The following is a 6,121-nucleotide window of genomic DNA, read 5'->3' on the forward strand; positions in this document are numbered from 1 at the left end:
TCAACGCCTGAGGAGAACAACCATGCTAAAACTTTATCGGGAAAATAAATGTGGTAAAAATTCCACTGCCTCATAGAAGAGAGTGCAAGGAAAACAGAGAAAATTCAGAAGTGCTCTCAGCCCTGCTCAGAGAAGGTGGAGGGAGACAGCACGAGTAGGGGTAGCTACACTTTAGACCAACCTTGTAAAGTCTCTTGTCCATCTCTTTGTCAAACTAGTGGCATTTTACTTTTTAATTACGCTTGTGTTACAAAAACGGGAGCATATCTTTTTAGCAACCATTAAACCAGAAGATGGGATCTTCCTGAATTGCACCTTTCATGTTAAGTGGTGATCAAGTGCTGTCCACCTGCTTTGCATTTAGCTCAAAGGCAGCCTTGACCTCTCCTAAGTCAATATCCCTCAGTTATGACAGTGCGTACAGTTCATCGATTCTTTTCAAAATCACTTCAGAATACAAATAACGTCACAGCATACTTAAATATGCGCTCCAATTCAACACTGTGTAACTTAGCTATCTAATAAATAGCGCAGAAAGCAGAAGCCGTCAAAATGAAAATCCTCCAGGTGCCTGACTGCCTGCTCTTTGGGCACTTTCCAAAGCAAATATTCAAGTCAGTTGCCTTAGATCTTTTCACAACTGATCCACAACACATCTCTTATTTATAGTTAGTGTCCCGTAAAGATATAACCATCACCCTTAAAAAATGACACATATTGTCAGTGAAGGATCTGAGCCATGTACAGTTCTCATGCACCACGTATCAGTGTATTTTTATTTATCTCTTTTCATGTGGATAAAATCAGACAGGCTTTCTTTGCAGCTGTGACGGGAGTCTGTATCATCATGGGAACAAAGGCCGTGACACCCTGGCTGCACTGAAACTCAGTCAAACCTCCCACTGACTTCAAAACCTAAACCAGATTTTACCACCAGCCTTTGATTCCCAGCTTGTGTCTCATAGAAATAAATGTTCCTCACACCTTCATAGACAGAGGACTAAAATAGAGCACTGTTTTACTTTGAGGCATGTGACGTGGGCTGCTGGATGGTTTTGGAAGTGAATGGCGATTGGGAAGCACAGCGTGGGTGTTTGAATTACTGCGGCACATAACAAACAGAGGATGAGTTTAGAGAGGAACCTGACAGCCTTACGAAGTATTCATGGGTCTGCTATCGTAATGTTGATGTCCCACAAACTCCGGACAGGCAATGAGTCCAATGCGTTCAATGCTGCCGTTGCTCAGTGTGGCTAGTGGGTTTGCTGGTCATTACGTGTGGTTACTTCTGACTATCAGCTACCTAAAGAGACAAGTAAATATGTGCTGCGTCTCCTGGTTGAGAACTTACTGGCCCTATCTCATCCCCGTGCTAGCTCACACCACCAGTAAAAATGCTGGTCTTCTCATTATGCAGACATAAATGAATACCTGTCCTGTTATCTATCTCTTCTGATAGTTGTGGGCACCTACAGGGAGGCAAAACAGGGGTGCCGGAGCCTGTTGATCCAAAACATGCTCATCTTCATTATGAGTTTGTCCCTGCTAACAGTGGTACCAGCCATTCCCTCTGCATCCTTGAAGAGAGCAGCGATGGCAGATTGTGTGAGTGTCACGACTGGAAAGGACAGGTCCATCAATTCTGGATTGCTGGAAAAGGTCTTGCTTGGCTTGTGTGAGCCAGGCCAGCACCTTCACCCAGTGGCTCTCCCCAGTCAGAGGGGAGAGCTGAACCACTTGCGTACAATCCCACGCTGCCCCGACCCCACACTGGGCAAAGGGTGCTGCCCCGGGCCCCCAGGATGGTGATGTTTGGGACAGGAGTGTTGTGAAGGAGCCACCCTGGAAAGCCAGGGACAGCTGCAGGGCAGGCAGGGGGAGAGAGGGAAAGGCATGCAGTGCCCCTGCGGAGGCAGCTCCATCACGCAGGCTGCTCTAAGCCCCACTCCAGCAGGACTCCTGTGCCACCAAGCTTTCCCAAAGGAGAGCAACACCCTGGTGGTCAGGCTGTTCCCTGGGAATGCCCCTGCCTCTGGGCTCCAGCTTGTCCCCAGGGCAGCGGGAGAGCCCCAGGTGTGCAGGGTGCCCCAGGACTTGCTCCTGCCCGCTCCCCCAGCACTGCCCACCTCTGCCAGCTGCTGGGGCTGGAGGGGAGCCCAGGCATCCAGGCTGCTTTAACCCCCACCACAGTCTCCCTGATCGGGCACTCTCGTGAAGACCAAGCTTGCAGAACCGGTTCCTGGTGCCACGGGCCCTGGGCAAACACGGCTTATCAGAGATGCTGCAGGGACAAACATCCCTCCTCTTGCCAGGGCAGCTCTGTCCCCACAATTAGCTCTGAGTGGCTGCCTGCAGACAAGTGTCCGCTTCATCATGTCCCTCTGGAGAGCCAAGTCCTGCTCAGGGACAGCACTGACCTAGGCCAAGGATGAGGGCATTGAAGGGACATTTGGTGAGCTGTGGCCAAGTGCCAGCCAGGAACAGGTCTGGAGCCAGAGCCTTGTTGGGGACAGGGTTACTGGGACCCACCGGCTGGGGGCAACTCTGCAGAAGTGGGACCCAGGTTTGTCTGGGTGGGCACAGCAGCCCCAGGCAGTGGCAGGGTGAGGGCCAGGGTGGGGCTTAGTCCCCTCTGATCTCTGCTCTGGGGGGGCCGTGGCTGGGGACTGGACCAGTTTGGGGCCTGTAGTGCAAGGGAAATGGGGTGGGCTGGAGCTGGGCACTGCGACAACCCCAGCGCTTCCCCCAAGCCTTACCCTCATCTCCCAGTGCCCAACATTCACCAGTGCTCCCCATTGCCTCCAGTGACTGAAGATCCCAGCCATCTGGCTGTCCCCATTGCCCATACCCCCAGTTGTCCTCCCGCCTCCCGGTGTTCCCAAACCCCGGGGTCCCTGGTGCCCCAAGAAGAGGGGTCAGTCCCAGCCCGCTGTTTACCCAAGGGGCTGGAGAGGGGTCAGAGATGACTCTTAGAGACCCCTGGTTTGAGGCTGACCTCATCTCTGGGGGAGTTCCGGAGGGAAAGGCTGGCCTGGGAGGGGAGCGGCACTGGGAGATGGGGGGATCTGGCTTTGGGGGGCTGTTGGGAGGATGGTTTTGTGCTGGAGCAGTGGGTTGTCACCGTAGGGTGTCCAGCTGTCAAAGGCTGACTGGCTGTCCCCCCCTCACCACCCCCAGGTGCCTGGGCCCTTCCACATGCAGCTGCCCCATGCAGGAAGCCGGACCGATGCCAGGGAAGGTGGCTGGATCAGTGCCGAAGGCGGGGGCAACTGTGTGCCAGGGGTGGGCTCCTTGCCAGGGCTGGTGTCTCTGCCAAGCCTGGCTTTGCCCTGGGGGCTCTCAGGGAGGGAGGAAAGGAGGAGTCCTGGGAGGGATAAATCTGCCCCTCACCTTCTGCAGCTTCACCCAGCACTCACCAAACTGCAGAGGAAGATGAAGGTCGCCGTGCTGAGCCTGGCCCTGCTCTTCACCATCCTGCTGTGCATGCCAGAAGATGCTCAGGTGAGTCCTCAATGCCACGGGGAGAGGCTCAAGGCTGGGGAGGGGTCTTGGCTGCAGGGCATCAGCTCTCCTGCAGAACAAAATTGTAGTGGTGAGCACGAAAACCCTTGATTTGGCCTCTCCCTTTCCCAAGCAAGGAGCATCCCCAGGCTCCCGCCTCCTCCAGCCCTGGGCAATGCAGCTTTCTCCCTCCCCCAATTCCATCTCTTCCCTCCACTTCCCCCGCAATTAATCTTCTTGTGCCCAGAGCCCGAGTTCCTTGGGAAGGTTCACCACAAACTCCTGTGACGACCCCCACCGGTGTCTTGACTTGGTGCCCCCTCCATCTCTCCCTTTTGGGCCTCCCCATCCCATCTTTTTGGTGCCCTCAGACATCTCCTCCCTGGGATCTCCTCTATGTCCTATCTAGGGTCCCCAAACGCCCTCCCGTTGATTGTTCCCAACGCCTTTCTTTCAGTCTTTCCCCTCAGTCCTTTGCCTTTCATCCTGTCCACTGTGGTATCGTCCCCAGACCCCCTTCCTTGAACCCCCACTGCCAAACACTCTTCCAATCCCCTCGTTTCCATCCTCTGCAGCCCTCTTCCTTCTGCTCCCACCACCCACCTCACTTGAAGTCCCTGTGTCCCCTCCGCTTGAATTCCTTTACCCCTCACTTGCATCCCACGCAGGCCTGCCCCTTCAGCACCCCCAGCCCAGTCCCTTGGGGTCCACTAATTCACCCCAGTGCACTGTCTGGGGGCCCCCCTCACCCTCACCCTCACCCCCATCCTCTTTGGAGGCCCTGAATTCCCCACACTATCCTTGTCTCCATCCCCACCCCTGGTCCCTGCCTGAACAGGTATCCCAGGTGAATCTTGGGGGAATGGGTCTGGAGGGGAGCAGAAGGGATTTTCCTGCTCAGACCAGGGGGAAGCCATGGTCCTGGGGGGGGCTGGGGACACCTGTGCCCCACCTACAGCCCCATCAAGGTCCAATCCAGACCACTCCTTTGCTCTCCTTCCCTAGGCACTCCTGGAAGGAAGTGGAGAAGTTAACCTGGTAAGTAGTGGGGAGGACTTGGAGGGCCTTGAGTCTGGGGAAGTGGAGGGCACTTTGGTGCTCCCATCCCTTGCTGGGACCGGGGACATCCCAGTGAGCTTTCATGCTCTCTCTACAAGAGGAGTCAGTCGGATTTAGGAACAAGGTTCACTGAACTGAACTAGATGACTTCTGCTGGCCCCAGACCTTCTCCCTCTATGGCCACAACACTCCAGGGCAACCCAGTCTGCCCCAGTACACCCCACTGCAACCCCAGAGAACACCCCTGCACCACAGTGCTTTCCCAGGTAGGGCCCCTTCCCCAGGGCCCTCATTGCATTCCCATCCATCCCATTACAACCCAGTACACCCCCAGTACACAGCCACACACCCAGGTGGGCCCCCTCCCCAGGACCCCCACTGCTTTCTGTGCACCACCATACGAGCTCATGTAGCCCATTTCTCCCCGGAGGCACCTTCCCCAAGGATCCCATTGCTTTCCCCTGCCTCCCAGTACACCCCAGTGCACCCAAGCATGTCCCTAACCCTCCCTTTCTCCCCAGAGTCCCGTGGACGAGGAGCTGGCAAGACTTCTTCTGCGCTACAAACGTGTGCCTGTAGCTGCTGATGTCCAGGTGAGCAACATCAGGGCGTCTGCAGCCCCACAAAGGATCCTGGGCCCCGGGGGATCCCGGAGCCCTCTGGGGTGGGCAGACCTTGCGTATGGCAGAGGGAAAGAGAGGGGACTGTCCCTGATGCATGTCCCAGGGGGAGCTGGACAGAGCTGCCCCCATGCCTTTCCTTGCATGCAGTAGGGCGCTATGGAGCCAGAAGGTCACTGTGCAGGCCAGGCAGGGGGTCTGTGCCATACAGACCCCCAGGATCACTGTGAGGGCTGGGAAGACTTCTGGGAGATATAGGGGCATCCTGGAGTAGGGGGCTCTGGGTGCCACCTGGATCTCAGGTGAGCCAAGTCCTGTCCTGGGTAGACTGAGGGCTCCAATTCCCTTCTCCTTCCCCAGGTCTCTGCAGAGGGAGGTGGTGGGGACAAGGCCTCTCTCATGTCCCAGCGGACACTGGGGGGGGGTCACAATTTGGGCTCTCTCTTGCAGGTCCTCAAGTGATGGTGACAGCCCTGTCCTGTCCCCCTCCAGCGGCATGAGGAGATGATCATCCCTGGATGACCCCACCTGATCCCCTGGGAGCCCTGGGCCATTTCCCTCTCATGATCAATAAACCCCTTCAGCAAAGCTACGCTCTGTGTGTGTGTGTGTGTGTGCCTGCATCCATGTCCCGTCTCCTTGGACAGCGCCCAGATGCCTGGGTCCTCTCTGGCTGCACCACCACAATGAGCAGAGTGGCTGAGGGAGCACAGGCACCTGGGGTGTCCCCTTCCCACCCACCATGTGCCCCCAGATAAGGGCAACCCGGAGTGTCCCCCCAGGAGGCTGGGAGAGGCGAGGGGCAGACAGTGCCAGCCCTCGGGGCAGCCGGTGTTTTGGAGGCACAGCGGGAAAGAGGTTCTTACCAGGGCTCTAGTGAGTGATACTGAAAAGCCGGTCAAAGAAACCATCCAAGACTCGTTTTGGAGTTTTAGAAAGCA

At 56.3% G+C, this 6,121-nt stretch overlaps 1 long non-coding RNA gene across 1 annotated transcript; it reads left to right on the forward strand.

The window, feature by feature from the left end:
* Window positions 1-3,179: 3,179 nt before the first annotated feature.
* Window positions 3,180-5,772, forward strand: LOC138683196 (uncharacterized). Its single transcript, XR_011322857.1, has 4 exons — window positions 3,180-3,501; window positions 4,507-4,539; window positions 5,082-5,153; window positions 5,631-5,772. It is a non-coding gene; the product is annotated as an uncharacterized lncRNA (long non-coding RNA).
* Window positions 5,773-6,121: the final 349 nt, after the last annotated feature.

This window comes from Haliaeetus albicilla, chromosome 31 (genome assembly GCF_947461875.1).
Source record: "Haliaeetus albicilla chromosome 31, bHalAlb1.1, whole genome shotgun sequence".
Lineage (NCBI taxonomy): Eukaryota > Metazoa > Chordata > Aves > Accipitriformes > Accipitridae > Haliaeetus > Haliaeetus albicilla.